The 19,616-nt window shown below is 39.1% G+C and overlaps 1 long non-coding RNA gene across 1 annotated transcript in view; it reads right to left on the bottom strand.

Moving 5' to 3' along the window:
• Window positions 1-14,117: 14,117 nt before the first annotated feature.
• LOC124382858 overlaps window positions 14,118-19,616 on the bottom strand; it is a 69,321-nt gene continuing 63,822 nt past the window's right edge. Inside the window, exons 3-4 of the long non-coding RNA XR_006925128.1 lie at window positions 17,011-17,187; window positions 14,118-14,314 (exon numbers count right to left, since the gene is read on the bottom strand). This is a non-coding gene — a long non-coding RNA (uncharacterized LOC124382858). The remainder of the gene's footprint in view (window positions 14,315-17,010; window positions 17,188-19,616) is intronic.

Here is a 19,616-nt window from a genome sequence, read left to right as displayed (position 1 = left end):
AATAGCTCAACATTTGAGATCATCATAGATCCAACACCAGCTTCTACATGCCAGAGTCTTTAAAAACTCAAGGAGGTCCAGTGTCTAAACTCCAAATGAAGTGGGAGCCAATTGGCACTGGTACGTCTCTAGATGGTTCTTGATGTTTGTGGGGTCGGCATCTACTTCTTTAAAGGTCCACAATCTTCACAATGGTTTTATTACTAGTGTATATTTAAGCCTATGAGTCAAATACTCAAGTCAAACGAGACACACGAGGACTTTTACTCAAATCTGATTTGATTTAATGACTTTGGACTTGTTTTGCAGACTGTATTTATTACTCAAGTATGATTTTCAGCTACTCTTAACACCTCTGGTTTTATGGGACGTTGTGTAATTGGGAGGTGCGTGTTTTGAGAATCACGTTTGTAAGCCATGTGGGCTTGCTGGGAGTCCATGCTGGGAGTCAGGGTTCTTTATAAACCTGAAAACATTTACCGCATTTGGTAGACGCTCTAATCCAAGAGCGATTTACAAGCCATTTCCTCATTCATACATTTGGGGGTTAAAGGCCTTGATCAGGGGCCCAGCAGAGGCAGCTTGGAGGTGCTGGGATTTGACCTCATGTCCTTCAGATAAGAAGTCTAAACATCTTAACCACTGAACCATCACCTCCTCAATCCCTCTTCCTGACCTTAGTAACACCCTTGTGGATGTATGAGCCCAAATCTCCACAAGCACACGCCAAAATGGGAACATCTTCCCAGGAGAGTAGAGGTTCCTATAATAGCAGACGGAGACTAAATGTCAAAAGGGATGTTCGGAAAGATCTTTCAGAGAGACTTTGCCCAAAATTTTGTCTAATGTTACATTTTTTTGCATTTATCTTCTCAGATTACGGCCAGGTTTTGTCAGATCTTGATTCGATTTAAATCGTGATGTGATGCTCTTTGACCCTACAGGATCCAAAAGTTGTTTTCAGTCACTATATGAACACACAAACATTAACTTTCTTACAAAAAGCCAAAACGTTCAGGTTTTGGGGATGAATCGACGTACTACATCTAGGGAAACTGACACCTTTTTGATGTGGAAATGTTCATATTTCCTTTTCGATCTCGAACTAGATGATGCCCTTTGAGGATAACATCAGCTAAAGAACCGGTCTAACAAACACATGATAAAAAAAAAGTTTATCCAAGAATGTTTGAAGCTTGAAAGCTACTTGTCACATGGTACAGTATCACATCAAGCCGTTTATGTGCTATAGCAAAATATGAAAAAAGTTATCTTTTCAGCTTGGAATCTGATATCAGCTGTTGAAATGCCAAAATGGGGTAAACTAGATTTTAAAATCAAACATTGTGTCATGCTGGAACAGGTTTAGATCTCCTAGTTCCAGCGAAGGGAAAATTTCATTCCACTAAATCCATTGACTTCCTAGGCAATTGTGTGCCTTATGGAAAAGTCAGGTGACCCAAGACTTTTGGCCATAGTGTGTGTAGTTGGCACTCTTGCAACAGAAATGATCCACAACACAACTTGATCAATGCCTCTTTAAAAAAAAAAAAAAAATTCACAAATATTTTTTGTTTTAAACTTCAGTTAAAACACTAAGAGGGAAAAAAAAATCAATGTAAAATATATATATATATATATATATATATATATATATATATATATATATATATATATATATATATTTATTTATTTATTTATTTATTTATTTTTTTGGAAACCTTGCCACGTGTAAATCACCAGCAGTGAGATCATACGCGCTCAAATCTTTCCACGTCAGGTGGTTTTCACTTCCTGTTTCTTGACATGTCTTCCAGTTGAAATGGATTTCCACAGATCTCCACTCGAGCATCAGTAAGCGCTTATCCAATTTCGGATCTAAGCCGCTGCAAGCCGCTGCTGACCGCCTGTCCGTCATATCGTTGTGGGAAAACGAGGGAAGTTCAGAGAACTCGGCTGAAGAGGGAAGATGACAGGCGTGTCGAGCGATATCGGATACGTATGTGGTCTCCCCCGTTCGGCACTCGCCGACGCGCTTGTCATCGAGACCTGGTTTTAATCCTACAATCGTGAAAACATATCGGATTGGGACGGAATCGTTTCCTAGTGATGGGTTCATGATAGATGCACAACATGGAAAAAATCTTGTGACCAGAAGATTTTTTAACATCCCATTCCACATTTAGCCCCCAGTTGTTGAACTTTCTGATCGGAAGGTTGTGGGTTCAAATCCCACCACCACTTAGATGCTCAGTTGTATAAATGAAATCAATGTAAATCGCTCTAGATTACAGACGTCTGCCAAATTCTGTGAATGTAAACAGAGTGTGCAGGTCCTGATGTCAGAACAGGAAGCCCTATTATTATAACTATGCATTTTATAAAACAGATTGAGAGCGAAAGAAAGCAAGAAAGAGAGACAGAGAGAAATGTATACAATAGCAGTCTCATAAGCACCTGTGTCAAGCTGTTACATGAAGTTCTAATCAGAACAAAAATCCAACCATATGCTTTTGCATATAAAACCGATGCCCCAGCAGTTGGGATTGCAGACTTTGATTGACAGATATGACCTTATGAGTTTCAGCATCTCAAATCTTTCAGAGCGGTCCGTGTGTGTGTGTGTGTGTGTGTGTCCACGTACGTACGCGTAAGAGACTGTGTGTGTAACCCGACATCGAATTTGTCTCCAAGCACAACGCACTGTGAACACTTGCATCTGTTATCTGTCAGTAAACGAGAAGCTTTTACGAGTCCTCTGGCACTAGACGTGACGAAACGTACACGCTAACAGATGTGCCTAACTGATGCATAGTCAGTTCACGGATAACAAAGACGGTGGAATTCGTGGTGTTGGGTGACAAATCAGGAAATAGATGTAAAGTATCTGGCATCGACAAAAGTACTGGGACACCTGACATTTCGAGACTTGCTCTGTTTATAAGAACGTATCTACGTTTACATACGATCACCTTTAAAATAGTCCTCTTGGACAGCATTACAGTGCTCCCAGAAGGTGCTTTTGAATCATCTCAAGCACCTTCTGCAATTCGCGCCGGATCGCCGCAATGGTGTCAAAACAGTGATCTTCAAACCTGATCTCCATCTTCGGGAAGAGGACAAAGTCCGCAGGAGCCAAATCTGGCCAGGGTGCCGAAGTGAGATCATGTTTCCAGTGAGAAACTCACGTGTAAGGTGACAGGGTGTGCACATGGGCAGAATAGCACCAGTTGCACATCTCTTAATGTACACAGGAAGATGTATTTTGCCACACTGACTTTTTAAGGTCGGTGCTCCTTGTGACTGTGTGCGCTGCCTTGTGCTGCAATCTGTTGGCATGTTACAAATCATGTCTCAAAACTTTTTGATAACACCTCGCATTTCTACAAACTTCCTTCACTTGAACTACAAAAAACAAATGTTCCAGTATGAGAATGATTGGTACACCAAGCCAGCTCCATGAAGATCTGGTAGACATTGTATGGAGTGGAAGATCTCAACCCTAGTGAGCCTTTGGGATGATTGTGAACGTTGAATGCACACCAGTACCTGACTTTACTAACACCCTTGTAGATAAAGTCACCCAAATATTCACAAAATCTAGTGGAACATCTTCCTAGAATAATGGAGGTAACAGTACCAGAAAATGGGGACCACATGTGGAATGGGATGTTCAAAAAGCACAAATTCATCATATGGTCCGGTGTCCACAAACTTTTGTCAGTATAGTGTAATTGAAATTAAATCAGCATTTAACATTGCTGTAGTATTCAATTAGTTTTTTTTTTTTTTTTTTTTTAAATATGCATGGAGTCGTAACGTATGGCATTAAATTAGACGCGACTTATAGCAGGTAGTATCGTTACTGACAGGTTTTTATGACTCTTATAAGTAGGTGTCGTGAAAACAGTGCATAAAACCAAGTCAACACTTGCTTGCGAATCATTTCAGAGGTTTACGAGCGCCCACGTAGCGAGCAAACAAGCCGTAAACATGGCCGACGCGCCGTTTCTGTAGTTTAGACGTTCGTCGAGATGTTATCCTTTAGAAATCTCGAATGCAGAACTCGTTGTATGTGAAGTATGTAAAATATGGGCTTTCTGAACATCCCATTCCACAAGTAGTCCCCATTTGCTGGTATAATAACCTCCACTCTTCTGGGAAGATGCTCCACTAGATTCTGTGATCGGTTAGTCACAAGGGTGTGAGCGAAGTGAAGTAAGTGTAAGTGAGGAGGTCTGGGGTGCTACTCAATGTTCCAATTCTTCCATTCCAACTCATTTATAGCATATCTTTCTCTTCCCTGTCTATTAACCCGGAGCTCCTGGGTTCAAATCCCAGCAGTGCCCTTATCCACTTAAAACTGAGCAATTGAGGGTTAAGGGCCTTGCTCAAGAACCCAGCAGTAGTAGCTTGGTGCTGGGATTTGAACTTGTGACCTCCCGATTCAGAGACTGAGCTGCCACCTCCCACACGGTTGTCCTTCATTGCTTAGTTGATTTAGGCGAGTGTAAGTGAGCATTCCAGCGTTTGATAGGGTTCTGCAGCAGATCATCTTCCTCTCTAACCCTAAAGCAGATCTTAATGGAGCTGGTTTTGTGCAGAGAAGTATTGTCCTGCTGGAACAGGTCTGAGTCTCCTAGTTCAAGCGAAATTTCAAGTGGGAAATGCTAGATCAGTGGTTAAAGTTCTGGGTTGTGATCAGGACATTATAGGTTTAAGCCAATGTATCACAAAACTGCCATTCAGGCCCTTTGAAGAGGCTCTTAACCCTCTGTACTCTAAACCAAGGTTCCTAACATCATTTAGATATGCGAAGAACAAATCCCACTGTTATTTAATGGACGTGACAAGTCAAAAGCCCCTTTACCTCCTATTCAATTCTGTGCCTTCATATTTGTGGTAACAGTTTTGGAGAACCAAACCACCAGGTGCCTCAAAGTAATTTTGTTCATATAGTGTACATTTAATAGTCCTTATGTAGAAGAATAGCCAGTCCTTTTCTGTTTTTGTTACTCAGACACATTTTACACAGGTTCTTTCGCTCTGAGCTACACCGAGTGTCATTTGCTTTCCTGCTCCCTTCTATTCCAAGCTGCTGAAAGCGAGGTGTACATGACTTATTGATCGCTACTCTGCCCTCGGAGTCATTACGAGTCACTGGTGAGTGATTGTGAAAAAGACTGTCTCTGTTAATTGAACTCTGCGGTCAAGAAGCAGATGCACTGGAGGAAAAGTGAGGAGAAGCCAAGGAGCCGAGATGCATTTTGGCTTTAAAAGGAAATGCCAAGGAGAGACGAGAAATGCCGAGGACAAAAGGACTTTGTCCAAAATAAAAAAACAAACAAACAAACAACACAAACATGAAGAACAATGGCAGAAAAAAAAAATCTATTCACATTTACTTATTGGGTGCTTTCATTAAAAATTGACTGACAGCTGGAGCAGAACCTCGTCCAAACGTCACGGCGTTAAAGGATCCGACGGGACAATTGGGATTCAAAATTTTCCAAATTGGAAATTTCCAGTCTCAAGATGACAAGGCACTTAACAAGCACCCAAGCGTTCATGCAGTAACCAAAGGTGAGATCAGAAAGATGTTTGTAGAGATCAAGGATGTGACGTGGAGAAAAATCATCTGGGTTCCCTGGTTCGTCAGTAGACACATCAAAGGCAGAATTTTTGAGTGACTTAAAATATGAAAGCTCATCAGATAAACATGAAAAGGAAAACAGGACACCAATTTTCCCAACAATAACCTTTTACTGGACTGTATGAATATGTTTAAAGTAGCTAGCAAGCTAGCTGGTGTCTTATAAAGTGGGTGTTTCTTCAGTATCATTCACACTCATACCATGTTGAGTTAGCTTTGGCTTTGATTATAGCGCACATTCGTCTTTTGACAAACTTATGCAATGTCAGCATTTATTCATAAACTAATATTTAGCAGAGGTCTTGCATGGTGTCAAACCAAACTGCACTGAATAATTTTCAATTGGCTTGAGGTCAGGGGTCTAAATTATGTGAGATGAAGTTGTTCTGTGGATAGACTTCTGATTGGAAGGTCATGGCAACACAGTGCATTCTGGGGGGAGTATAATCCAGGGCAGCCATGTTTGTTCGGGAGACTGGTATTGAGTATCGTGTCAGAAGTGTCTCTCGATGTCACCCCCCCAAACTGTTGTATACTGGCGTAAAACCAATATCACACTCGCAGTCATGTTTTTCATACTGAATATAATTCACGGCTGTGATTAGATACAGCGCCCGGCCTGAGGCTTTGTTCCGACACCGAATCACAGATGTCCTCATATTCGGAATAACAATGTTTCCGTTCTGAAACAGCTTTATCGCATCGGGAGCGCTCACATTGATTGCGTTAGTGAAAGCAATCAGTCGGTAAGGTTTACGCGCTTATATTCTTTTAATTAACAAGTTATCTAATTATCCATCTTGTTAGATCGTGTAGAAAGTGTATTCAGGTCAGCTTCGTTTATTTGATTCTGATAATCTGTGTGTGTATTTGGATTATTAAGAATCTGCAGGTAAACATACTGTAGCTAGCGAGGAGAGGGACTGCTCATGGTACGTGCGATAAAGGAAATAAAGGGCAAGGAACCAAATCAGCGAATGAGCTGAAACAATTAAAATGGTACTCGTCACGTGTACATTACAGCACAGTGAAGATCTTTCTTCGCAAATTCCGCCAATGTTTGGAGTCGAAGCACAGGGTCAGCCATGATACAGTACCCCTGGAGCAAATAAGGTCATTGCTCAAAAGCCCGAGAGTGGCAGCTTGGCAATCTCAGGGCTTGAACCCCTCACCTTCCAGAGCCTCTACCACCGAGTTACCAATTTCTCCCCGTAAACCATCTCAAGTTGTATGAGGAGACACTAGAAAACCAGAACTTGAATTGTTTGCAGATTTCTGTCAAGCAGGAAACAGGTTTAACAGAAGTTCATGCAAGGATTTCAAACTCGAGAAAAAAACAAGCTGCCACTGCAGGGCCACTGAGCAAACTCTGAACCGCTTAATCGTATAGACTGTAATAATTGTAAGTCATAGTGGCACTAAAACGCTGTCGTAAGAACCGAGTGGTACTCACATTTCCTCAGTAATCGATTGTACACACCAGTAGTTAAGTGAACAAACACTTTTGTCTAAAAGCAGTGTGTAATCTGCATTGCATCATCATTGCTCCTGGAAGGTAAATTTATGTTTCCAGGAAATGATCTTGCCAGAATTCAGCTTTGCTCGCTCTTCACATGGACCTGAGCTGGAGGAGATGCTTCAACTGAGATGTAAGCTTTTGGCAGACAGGAAATCCTAACGGCCGGGAGTGAGACGTGAAGTGCTGGGAATTGCCGTTAACTCTGCGATGAAAAGAACTCGTTTAAATGGAGGTGGTCCAAGATGGGGTCCTATTACTTGGAGCTTTTAGACGTTACCATTTCCTGTTTACTACCCTGCCCTGTTGTTTAACAGACGGCCGGAGGAGAGCATCGGTTTTCTGAAGCAATCCGGCATTAAGTGTTGCCTCGGGTGTGCTATGAAATACCGTAGTGTTTTATAGAGACGTGTCAAATATTTAATATCGAGGTAATTTGTAAATGAGCATATATTGGAGTACACGTTATAAATCCTCACTCGGTAAACAAACGTTGTGGTTTCTCCCACTCAGAGAATCACAGTTCTCCAGTTAAATTGACTCTGCATGGACTAATGTTTATAGACACCTGAGCTTAAGATCGGTATGTACTTTCCACATGTAGTCCCCATTTGCTGTTATAATAACCTCCATTCTTCTGGGATGGTGTTTAATAGATTTTAAAACATGTTTGAGGAGCTCACTCAGCCACAAGCTCCAATTCTTCCAAATTTTGGCCTCAAAGTTCAAGTAAATGGAAAATGTATTGCTACAGCATCCAAATACATTCTATATGTATGCCTTGAAGTTTGTAATACCAGTTAGAAGATAGAACCATATTGCTGGTAAAGACCCAATATTTTGGTCCATATAGTGTATTAATCACATTGTTAAGGCTGTATTATTGCCTTGTTCTTGTACTGAAGAATTGTTAGCTAATGGTTTTTACATTTTCTTTTACATTACATTTTCATTATCTAATTTTGGAAACTATGGGGTTAAGGGCCTTGCTCAGGGGCCCAAGACCGGCAGCTTGGTGTGGCTGGGAATTCACATTGTAATTGTTCGGGTTGTAATATTGCCTTGTATTTGTACTAAAGACTGGCGAGTGGCTAAAGAGAAAAATGCAACATATGGAAATCTGTTTTCAGGGAACGTTCTGAATGAATTTTCTTGCCATGTTACATGGAAAGTTCGAGAAAACTCAATTTATGACCTTAATGAACCTAATGGAACAAGTATATTTCTGTTGCTTCACATCACTGCATGTTACAAGAAGAAATAATCCTTAAAAGATCGAATATAACAAAGAAAAATACTTTGTTACATTCAGTTGTAGCCTCATGGTAAGCGGGCTTTTGCTATGTTAGCATTCTGCAAAGGCTTCCTATTTATACAAAGATATAAATAACAACCCAGTTCAAGCCAGACTTCAGATTCTTGCCAATCATCATCATTATAGACAAGAGACTTCTGTGCCACTGAGGCGATTCAGGAGAACAAGGGACACCAGGCACATTCCACTGCGTGATCTGATTCCAAGTCCTTCAGCTGCTCAAAAGCTAATTAGCGTCAGCACTCGAATTATTTCAAGGCTCTTTTATGGTCTTTTGCTCTTCTTGGGAAATAAGAAAAAACATCGAATAAAACCACAAAGCCTTGAATGTACAGTTAAGGTTTTAACTTCACCAAAGTAATTAAAGATGAACTTTTTGGCATTTTGTGGGGGAAGGAAAAAAAAAAGCATGGGACATTTTTCCCCCCACAGTAATTAACGTGACTCATTTAAATGACAACAGATTTGGGTGCTGAACTGAGGCAAAGGGAAGTTATCGGAATGCTCCGGAACGCCGAACATTGCTTAATTTAATGAACCACTGAAGCATTCCTTCTATGAATAGTTAATCCTTTCCTCCGACTTGGCCTTGACTCTATTTGCTCCCTCTTTCTTTCTCTCTGTTTCTTTTAGTCTCTTCAATAATTGAGGCGTTCTTAAGCCAAAAAAAAACATAGTCCGATTTATTCATTTTGACCGTTCATTTGACTTCGGACCTTGTTGGGTTGTTATTGTGCTTACAGGGACGCATGGGTTATTAGTTAAATAAATAAATAAATAAATACATAAATACCTGCTCTAAAAATTCCTCTCTAAAGGAAGACAAACTGCCTGGAAAAAAGAACGTATTATACTAAAGATTGAACAATGTGTAGAATGTATATTTTAAATATTCTATATTGTATACGTTAACTATATATAATACTTATATATATATATTCTATTATCGAGCGTTGTTCGCAAAAGTCCTGGTTTAAGTCTTCATTGCTTGCACTTTTTGTTCACTTTTCTGGCCACAGCCTTCAGAATTTTTTGAATCGACAGTGCAACTGAAACGGCTTTCCGTGAGCAGAACTCCGGAATCAGGAATGTGCGACTAAAGATTTTGTAAAGCACTTAGTGGCGAGAAAAAAAAAAAAGATGCTCTTGAAAATATTGGGTGTTCCTCAAAACCTGTCGGTCAAATAGTTTCCTGCAGATACGAAACAATCCAGACCTTTTAGTGTAGATGGAGGTCCGAGTTGTGGGACTTCTTCTTCTTCTTCTTTCGGCTGCTCCCATTAGGGGTCGCCACAGCGGATCATCCGTCTCCATACCACCCTGTCCTCTACATCTGCCTCTTTCACACCAACTACCTGCATGTCTTCCCTCACCACATCCATGAACCTCCTCCTTGGCCTTCCTCTTTTCCTCCTACCTGGTGGCTCCATCTTCAGCATTCTTCTACCAATATAATTCTACATGTGCTGTCCCTCTAATAAACTCATTTCTAAGTCTGAGTTGTGGGACTAATGGCAGTTATTTGAACCTGGGTAGACGAGTCCAATCTCAAAAACTCTTTGTAGAAAAAATCTTTTTGTAATCAATTTCTTTAAATAATTGAAAGAAATGAATTGATCTAAAAGCTGTTTTCTTGATATCTTGATAGGTTTGAGAACATGTCTGCATATTTTGTAAGCTTCCTCCATACAAAAATAAACCTCAGGCAATGGATGGAGGAAAATACAAGCAGAAATACAGTATATTAAGTAGTACAGCTCTATTTATACTGACGTGTATTGAAGCGGAAATGCCGCATTTGAATGGATCAATGGTTAAACGCATGAACAAAGAACATCAACAGACTGTGAGCGAAATCCAACCAAGAGTGCTGATTAGCCTGAACATGAATCGGGCGTGCAAACATGGTGTCATATAACAAGGTCTCGTGATGTGCAGTAGCTGATGGGAAACGGTATTTAGGACATAATCCTGATATATACCATAGTCTGAATACTTGCTTCTGATTGGCTGGAAGATAAGGTGATGTAAATGTTTCTGAATGGAAGTCCTGAGAGACCATGCACTGCGATTTATTTTTCAATGCTATGTCATGATCACGAGAAAACTAAACATTACGCATGGCGTCTTAGGATTTCCGTAACTTACTTTGACAAAGGGAATGAAATGTATAATTTCTATTAATGCCATTCTACACTTATGCAAAATATATCAAATAACAAATCATTACACGGCTAAGATGGAGCTCCTTGTAAATATACTGTACCGTTCAATGTGTTCCTTAAAAATAGCCAAATGCAACAAAACAAAATGTGACTGTCTGGTCTGAGTTTATAGCAATAGAGTAATTAATATGATCGCTAGATTTGGAAAATAACGAATCATGTTTACTCGTGTTGCTGTAATTAAGTAGTTTTTTGTGTACCTCTACTTTTAAAAGTAATTCAAAAAAATACAAATATCCGTAGTTTAACTTTTACTTTAGAACGCTTTGTTTGTATCCAATCTAAACCTTTCTTTCGGCTTCTCCCAATAGGGGGCGCCACAGAGAATCATCCGTATTCGTGATCCGCATGTTCGATTTGGCACATGTTTTACGCTGGATGCCCTTCCTAATGCAAACCTCTGGGCCTGGGATCCGGGCTTGTTTGTATCCTCTCTCTCTCTCTCTCTCTCTCTTTTTATATATATATATATTTTTATATATATATATATTTTTTTTTTATCGGTTATGTCGATTCTTTTATGTCGCCGAACCCTAATATCTCGAACACAAGGGGGGAAAAATTTGCCATTTAACGTTGGTTATCTCGGTGCAGCCGCAGAAGAACCCGCGGAAGTGGCGGAAAAATCAAGCCTTAAAGCTGCTACAGGTGTTGTATTGTATACTGGTGAATCTCTGCTGTTAGTTAGTGCACATATGCCTTTTGTTGTTAAATGTTTTGCGATGAACGGGAGGCGAAAGCCGCGCTTGGCGGCGCGGAACGTGGGATGAGCAGCACAATCATAGAATGAACACCGGCAGGATCTGGGGGCGGGGGAATCATGGTGCGCTTTGGAAAGAAAAGAGCAGCCGTTGAGAGAGTGCCGGTGGGAAGGCACGTACCAGGATACGCATGAGCGATAACAACGACCGACGTGAACCAACATATACCAACAATAACGGACAGTGAGAGTGTGGAAGTTTAAATAGGAGCTGGTGATGATGATAAACGAGCACCATATGTGCGCGATTGAAGCCGAGAGCTTCAGAGAAAGCGGCCGAGAAAGCACCTGACACGCTGAAGGGGGCCGAAGGGGGCGTGGCAGGTGGATTCCTGACAAATAAACATGTACTGTATGTATTTTTATAGCATGCTTTCATCAAACAAATCGCGCAACGCTGTTGTGTAAAAACCTTCAAAACACGTGCATGCACATTCTCATTTATTAACGCACATCATGTACATAAAAAATTTCAAGCACGTTAATATATTGCCGCCATTTTGATTTTCGTTTATCTCGATGCTTTTTGGTGACCCCCTAGGACTTCGACATAACCGGGTTCCACTGTATATATATATATATATATATATATATATATATATATATATATATATATATATATATATATACATACCACTGCACTGATTGATGGGTGGAGAACAAAGGTGCTAAACTCACACCAAAGAACGATGGAGACGGACAAGACAGACGTCAGTGATGCCAATCGTCTGAACGTCGATTCGCAAGTTCTTCGATTTCTGAATTACGAATCTGCATTTCTCTCATTATCATAAATTGATATCATTCTTGCTGTAAAAGTGCAAACTGCATTAGACTCGAGGAATGTTTTGTTTTTTTTGTTGCTTTTCCTTGACCTTTTTGAACGACACTAAAATCACTGTAAAAAAAGAAAATGTAAATTTTGCTCCGAGTAAATTATAAATGAGCTACTTTTTACTTGGGTAGATTTTTAGACCAGTAACTTTTACTTGTTATTAAATGTAAAGTTTAATTCAAGAAACGATACTTCACTCTTTCCATCTTTCCAACAATGTTTTTTGGAAATTTTTTTGCTTGGACAATTTTGGAAAAAAAACAAAAAAATCCAAATTGTGTGCCAAAAAAACGAGGTCATAAAAACAGGTAGTGATCCAGCCATGTACAAACAGTGGAAACTGGGACAAGACAAAAGAAGAAACCTGTAAACCAGAACAGCAGCAACAAAACAAGTAGACGAGTACACTGTGATTTGCTCCAGAGCGCGTACTTCACGCCGAGTAGGTGTTTTGAGTGCTTTTATACAGTAGCGTGGTGGTGAAAAGTCCAGCAAGGCACAATGGGTAATCAGGAGAGTGTGAACGTGACAAGTACTGCGTCCTGATTATACTATACACTCAAAGTATATTATACACACAGATTTCATTCATTATTCCTTTTATAATTTCAGTTGCAACTTGGAAACTCAAACATGTCCCAGCATGACGATGTGCACAAGCCAGGCACGTGAAGATCTGCTTTCCATGGGTTGAAGTGGAAGATCTCCTGCTATAGAGCTCTAAATATAGTAGATGAATATTTTAAGAAATATTCCTTGAAAAAAACCCAAAAAACGCTGATCTACTCAAAATAGTAGTATCATCCAGGTACTTTTGGGGTACACATTCAAAGCCTAATATGATTTGGGACGCTCCAATTCTAATCTCAGACACAATACAGGGCGGAAAGTAGGCGAAGTGGGATGCAGAAAACGAGTGCGAGGTGGGAATTGGTAGTCTGGTGGTATTCGGATACCGATTCAGACAAATACATGAGGCTTATAATGGAATGTTAAAACTATTCAAGAGTTTCGTATCATCCTTACGAAGAATTCTTTGATATTTCAGGTTGATTGCTCAATCAGGGAGTCCTCATTAAAAAAAAATCAGGACAAAACGCTTATTTTTAGGAGCACAGCATTTTAAAGATCATGATCCATTTCCCTGTATTCAAAACCTAAAACACAAATGAATGCTGGCAGCTGCTGATAAAAGTTATCCAAGAGCCAGGATGAGAGTAGCTCACACTAATACAATTGGTTTTTTTGGTTTTATTCTTCAGTTGAGTGTGTGGAATGTTCGCCCAAGCTAATGGATCTTCAGCTAACAGTGGCCTATTGTGAAGGATAATGTGGGAGAATCAGTCCAGAAACAGCAGCACTTAATCAGACAGACAAAGAAAATGGCCATAAACTGAAAACACAGCTTTTTTTTTTTTTTATAAAATTTTAAAAAATCCCTCTCCTCTGTTCCATACAATATTTTTATTACACAGTGAAGCGAAACGATATTCAATACAGAGGCTTTACGACATTCATAAATTATTTATATTATTGACATTATGGAATTCATTATTTATTTACACTGTTTACATTATTATTGTTAATATAGAATTATTTTACTTAAATAAAAGATCATTTTATTTTTGTTTTTATGTAAATTGTCCATGGGATTTTAATAATAAATTGAATATCTGAATTATATATAATGTAAAAAAAATAAATAATAATAATATGAATATTATATATATTCAGGTGTGTTTTCTTTTTTTTTTAACAATCTATAGATTTTATGTTACTAAACTTAACAAAAATGTTTGACAATGAAACTGAGAAAAACTGAAGATATTGAACTTTACTTGATCTACTTTTTGCACATAAAACAGTTGTTTTAAATGAGAAGTTTAAGTCAAGTTCTTGCACCTAATATCTTCTTAACGGTTTTCCTTGATGAAGTCCTTCAAAGTCCTGTGTTTTTGTGGTCATCTTGCGAAATTGACAAGTTCCTTCCCATTCGATCGCATACATTCTCTGTAAATTGGAAGACAAAATGCTTCTTAAAGGTATGGATGCCACCATCATGAGTTCAATCATTACTAAAGAAAATATTGAGATATTTCAGAAGCAGCCATTTAAACCCAAGCCATGACACAACCTCTACTGGGTTTATCAAATAAGCTTGCGTGCTTTGGATCATGAGCAGATCCTTTCTTTCTCCATACTTTGATTAATCCTCAGACAGCCAGCCAGCCAGCCAGCCAGCCAGACAGCCAGACAGACAGACAGATAGATAGATCCACCCAGTGTTTGTCCAGTAACTTTGTGTTACTATGCATGACAAGTTTTTATGTTGTTGTTGTTGCTAAAAACAGATTGTTTACTATGTATTTCTCACCAGACCGCATATAAAACTCAACTTCAGGCGTATTTTATTTCTTGATGGCATGATTTATGACTCGACATCCCAATATCATCTCATTTAAACGAATGTTGTTTGGACTGTGTTGTGGATTGAAGGGTGTCTGTTACACGGATGATATTCGAACGGGGCCGTCGTGGCAGTAAAAAGAAATGTAATTTCAGAGCTGGTACCACTTTACACATTTGCCCTTGCTCATAAAAGGAGCTGAGTGAGAGTAGGTGCATTAGCGGGGAGAAAAACGCTCTTGGAAGAATTGAGAGAATTATTTAAATGGAATATTTATATTTATGCACCACAGCGCTCTGTATTTTGGTGCATATTCATTAATATAGAACATTCTGTAATTTAAATAAAAAATTGGTGCCGCTTGCGGTGCATGTCGTGCCACATTTCCAAAAAAATAGATGTGCTAGAAAAATTGTGCTCGTTTCAAATTTTTAATTAATATCAATTTAATAAAATAAAAACATAAAACCACTTCACACTTGAACTTTTCATTAGTGAGCATGCTAATGTAGCTACACTCTACATAAGTTTGTGGACACCTGGCCACTGGATTAGTCTGTTCCTTCTAAACACCCCAGACCACATTTAATCCTCATTTCCTGTTCCTGTTTAATCTTCATTTTGTGGAGATTTGTGCTCATTCAGCCAGTTAGTAAAGTCAGGGATTGATGTAGGTGAGAAGGTGAGTAGGAACTGGGGTGCAGGTTCACATTCATCCCAAAGATGTTCAATAGGGTTGAAGTCAAAGATCTATAGCAGGACATCTTGCATTCCAACCCATGTAAAGCAGGTTTGGGTCTTAAAGTTCAACTGAATGGAAAATGTAGTGCTACAACGTCCAAAGACGTCCTTCACAACTGTCCCTCCAACTTTGTAGAACAGTTTGCAACCAAATATGGTCTAAACGTCCAAGCCATGACACTTTCAAACTTGACCAATGACTTTGTATGCTTTGGATCATGAGCTGATCCTTTCTTTCTCCACATAATTCAATTTGCATTTGTTTTGCGCTTTTTAACAATGAACATTGTCCCAAAGCAGCTTTACACAGATGATGTGGTGATAAAGAATGATTAAAATGTTCTCTATAAGTGTCAGTTTTTACTGCATCTTGTGTTTTTTTTCTTATAATTTGTGTAAATTGTGTATTTATTCACACCTGCTCTGTGGCGCATATTGCTGAAAACACCGATTGTTGATTTGGGGGGTTTTTCTTCACAGCTCTTACAATATTACAATATTCATCAACAGCTTTCTTGGTTTTTTTTTTCTCGTACTGATCCATGCCTACGATTAAATTATTTATTTACATAGTATAGTTAGAATCGTTAGTAGTATCGGCTTTGCCCATTGCTTGTGCATCAACTCCGAGCGATGTCTCATTTTTTCCAGCTTTAAATTCATTTGCTTTCCCCTATAGACAGCTCACTTGTCTTCCTTTTGGTTTATCCTATGCTAATTAAACTAATTATCTAACAAATGCCGTCGTTGCAGGTGAAACCCAGGACTTTTAAAAGTAAACATTCAAAAGCATTAATTGTTTAAACAATCAGTCAAACGTTCCATTATTTTTAACGAATAAAAGTTGCCAGATTGTGAGTAATAATGAAAATATTTTCGCAGGGAATCTCAAGACACATCAGTTTTGTCCCCATTGAGAAAAAACCTTCTTTTGCTTGTTTTTTTTGTATCTATGAATTAGTTTTGAGGAGAAAAAAACAAAACAAAAGCATGCCTTGTAAAGACTAGTTTTGTAAGGTGTTCTGTGCCCATCAAAAATCAAACCCGGAGAAAAGTGTAGCACAAGTGTGTGTCGAAACAACCCCCTTCATCAGTGACAAGCCCTTTGTTTACTCGAGTTTCAGTGATCTTTAGAGACCCAAGTGCAGCTCGCCTCCAGTCTCATATCTACACTCTGCCTGTAAAAAAATGAAGCGTGCTGAGATGGCAAACAAGCTTGTGGACTCAGTGGATATTCGTTAGCTTTTGGCTCTGGGACAAGAAGGGGCCTAATCACTTCTTTACAAGCAACACAGCTTCATTAAGGTTTATAGAAGGCACGTGAATCTTCCAAAATACTCGTATTCATGGTATGAACTTGTATGAGTGTATGATGAAGCTTGTCAAGACTGAGTGTATATTGCTTTAATAGACGCACGGCCTTAAATAGCTGGATGTTGATCCTTTTTATTGGAAAGGGACTTATAAAACCACCAGCGCTTCAGAGATTTTTTTTTTTTTTATGTCAGACGGAATACATTCCTCCTCAACACAGATTTCAATACTGGTCTTAACTTACCTGTGTTATCGCCTCTTGTATATTTGCCCATAGGGAAACCCACACCACGACTGTAAGGGCCGACGCGATACTTTATACGCTCAAATAAAGCTCATTAGAAGGCCGAGGGACCGAGGCAACACCCAGCAGGATTCACTCAGCGAACATTGTGGTCTGATGCAATTTCCCCATTCAAACCTAAACAAAGAGCAGAGCGAAGGCTTTGTTCAAGAATGGAAGCAGGAGTACTTAATGTTCATATTTATATAAAAAGAAAAACTTTGATGTGCCTGGTTCATAATGGATGTTCACAATGTGACCCACTTGACCATAAGTACATGTTTCTGCACATGGACTCCTCGAGACAGGCGATTGCATTTATCCATTTGTTCAGTTGCATTAAGTGCTTTATCCTGGACTGGAGGGCTTATGCTAGCATGAGTATATTTAGTCCATTATTTCCAAAATTCTGGATATTTTTCATTTCCTGATATTTCCTGATTCCTGTATGTATGTATATATGAAATATCGAAAAATGATATAAATACATATAAAAGCTATTCAAATAAATTAAAAAGTAAATAAAAAAATTGCTTTTTAATTTTATTTATTTGTCAGATATATCAAATAAATAAATTTGATAAATAGAAATTATATATTAAAATAAATCAGTGATAAACTATAATGTTTGCATTGGGAATATTTAAGCGTTAAAAATATTAAATATTTAATATTAAAATATGAAAGAGTTAAAAAAAAAACTAAAAAAATATATATATATATATATATATATATATATATATATATATATATCCATGACATCGAATTATTATTATTTTTTTTCGTTAATTAAACACACTTACAAAGCAGCAGTTCTCTCCACCGCCACGTCCTTCATGCACGCTCCCCCTGGAAGGCTCCATTATTAATAAAAACGGCACTCCGAATCCTATGTAGCAACATCCCCACATGCCTTTTATTCAATAATTGAGTCTTGTGGGGTGGTACGCATGGAGGCCGTGTTGGTGAATTGCGTCGCTTATATTATTGTTTAATCTCTGACAACTGTACCTGCAGCTTCCACGTCTTTTTGGGAGCTCTTTCCAAATGTTCCTAAGCTCTTGGGCTACTCTTCTGACAAACATTCTGACCTTCTGGATGGTGGAGCGAAGATAATGGTGTCCAACATTTGGAAGTTGGAATCCATTGGTAACCAGGAGCATTGCTATGTAGAGTCACCATTGTGTTGCAAAGTCTTGGGAGAGGTTTTTGTCTCTAGGAGAGACGTTTGTCTACTTGTGCCTACCCAGCTGATTCTAATTTGCCCAGGTAGGTGGTAGAACTACTCAGTAAAATCAGCTGCTGCCTTGTTAAGACTTGGTGCACCACATTTTCTTTGCATGCTTTAAACTCTTTGCATTTGAACCTGAATTTGGCAGCGTTAATGTACAAGCTGCACTTTACACCCGGACTCGCTCTGCTGCGCAAATTATCTACCCAGACTGAATCCGATTCAGCAGAATCTGCTTTAAATATAATATTCTTGCTGCTGTGGATGAGTGTGATCATGCAGTTGAGTCTGTTCTCCATGACACTTGCCTTATTGCAGACGTCTTTACGGTTTTTCAGTTCAAAGACCCCTTGGGCCCGATTGGGCAGGGACCCTCTAAAACAAAACATTGAAATTAATAGAATCCAATCATATTTTACGCTAGTTATATTATGTTAGAACGGTTTATAGGACTGTGGTGAGACCTGAGATGTTGTATGGTTTAGAGACAGTGGCATTGGGTAAAAGACAGGAGGTGGAGCTGGAGGTAGCAGAGCTGAAGATGTTGAGGTTTTCGTTGGGAGTGACGACGATGGACAGAATTAGAAACCAGTTTATTAGAAGGACAGCGCATGTAGGATGTTTTGAAGACAAGGTGAGGGAGGTGAGATTGAGATGGTTTGGACATGTGCAGAGGAGGGACATGGGGTATATCAGTAGGAGAATGCTGAGGATGGAGCCACCAGGAAGGAGGAAAAGAGGAAGGCCAAGGAGGAGGTTTATGGATGTGGTGAGGGAAGACATGCAGGTAGATGGTGTGAAAGAGGCAGATGTAGAGGACAGGGTGGTATGGAGATGGATGATCCGCTATGGCGCCCCCTAATGGGGCAATTAGAATGTTGTTGTTGTACATGCATCGGTGTATATTTTTAAATATCTTTCAAAAAGATGAATGCATCAAACATATTTTCAATTAAAATCACAATGTATTCAGTTGGTCACAGGAATTTAATGTGGAGGTTCTCACCTTTCTCACTGGGAAGCCACTTAAATAAAAGAACAGTAATGTACGATTAGCATGTCGTCATATTCACGAGTCCACAGCACAGTTGGCAGCAGAACCTCATGAGACTGCAACTATAATATAGCTGTTACCCAGCACTCTGATTATCTGCAACCTAAATGCTATACATCAGTATTTATTAATAGCATCAATCGCAAGTGTTCACGCTGCAATCGTTTTTCCTTCGAGTGGCCTGATGATTAATGCTATTGGATAATAGCTTCTCGAGATGCTGCGTACTGTACATTTCCTTTCACCTGCCCGTCCAGATTAGTCCGCATTAGTATTATAGTG

The sequence above is a fragment of the Silurus meridionalis genome, chromosome 3 (assembly GCF_014805685.1).
Source record: "Silurus meridionalis isolate SWU-2019-XX chromosome 3, ASM1480568v1, whole genome shotgun sequence".
In the NCBI taxonomy this organism is placed as follows: Eukaryota; Metazoa; Chordata; class Actinopteri; order Siluriformes; family Siluridae; genus Silurus; species Silurus meridionalis.
The sequence above is the reverse complement of the archived record's forward strand: the minus strand, read 5'-3'. Positions and strand labels throughout refer to the sequence as shown.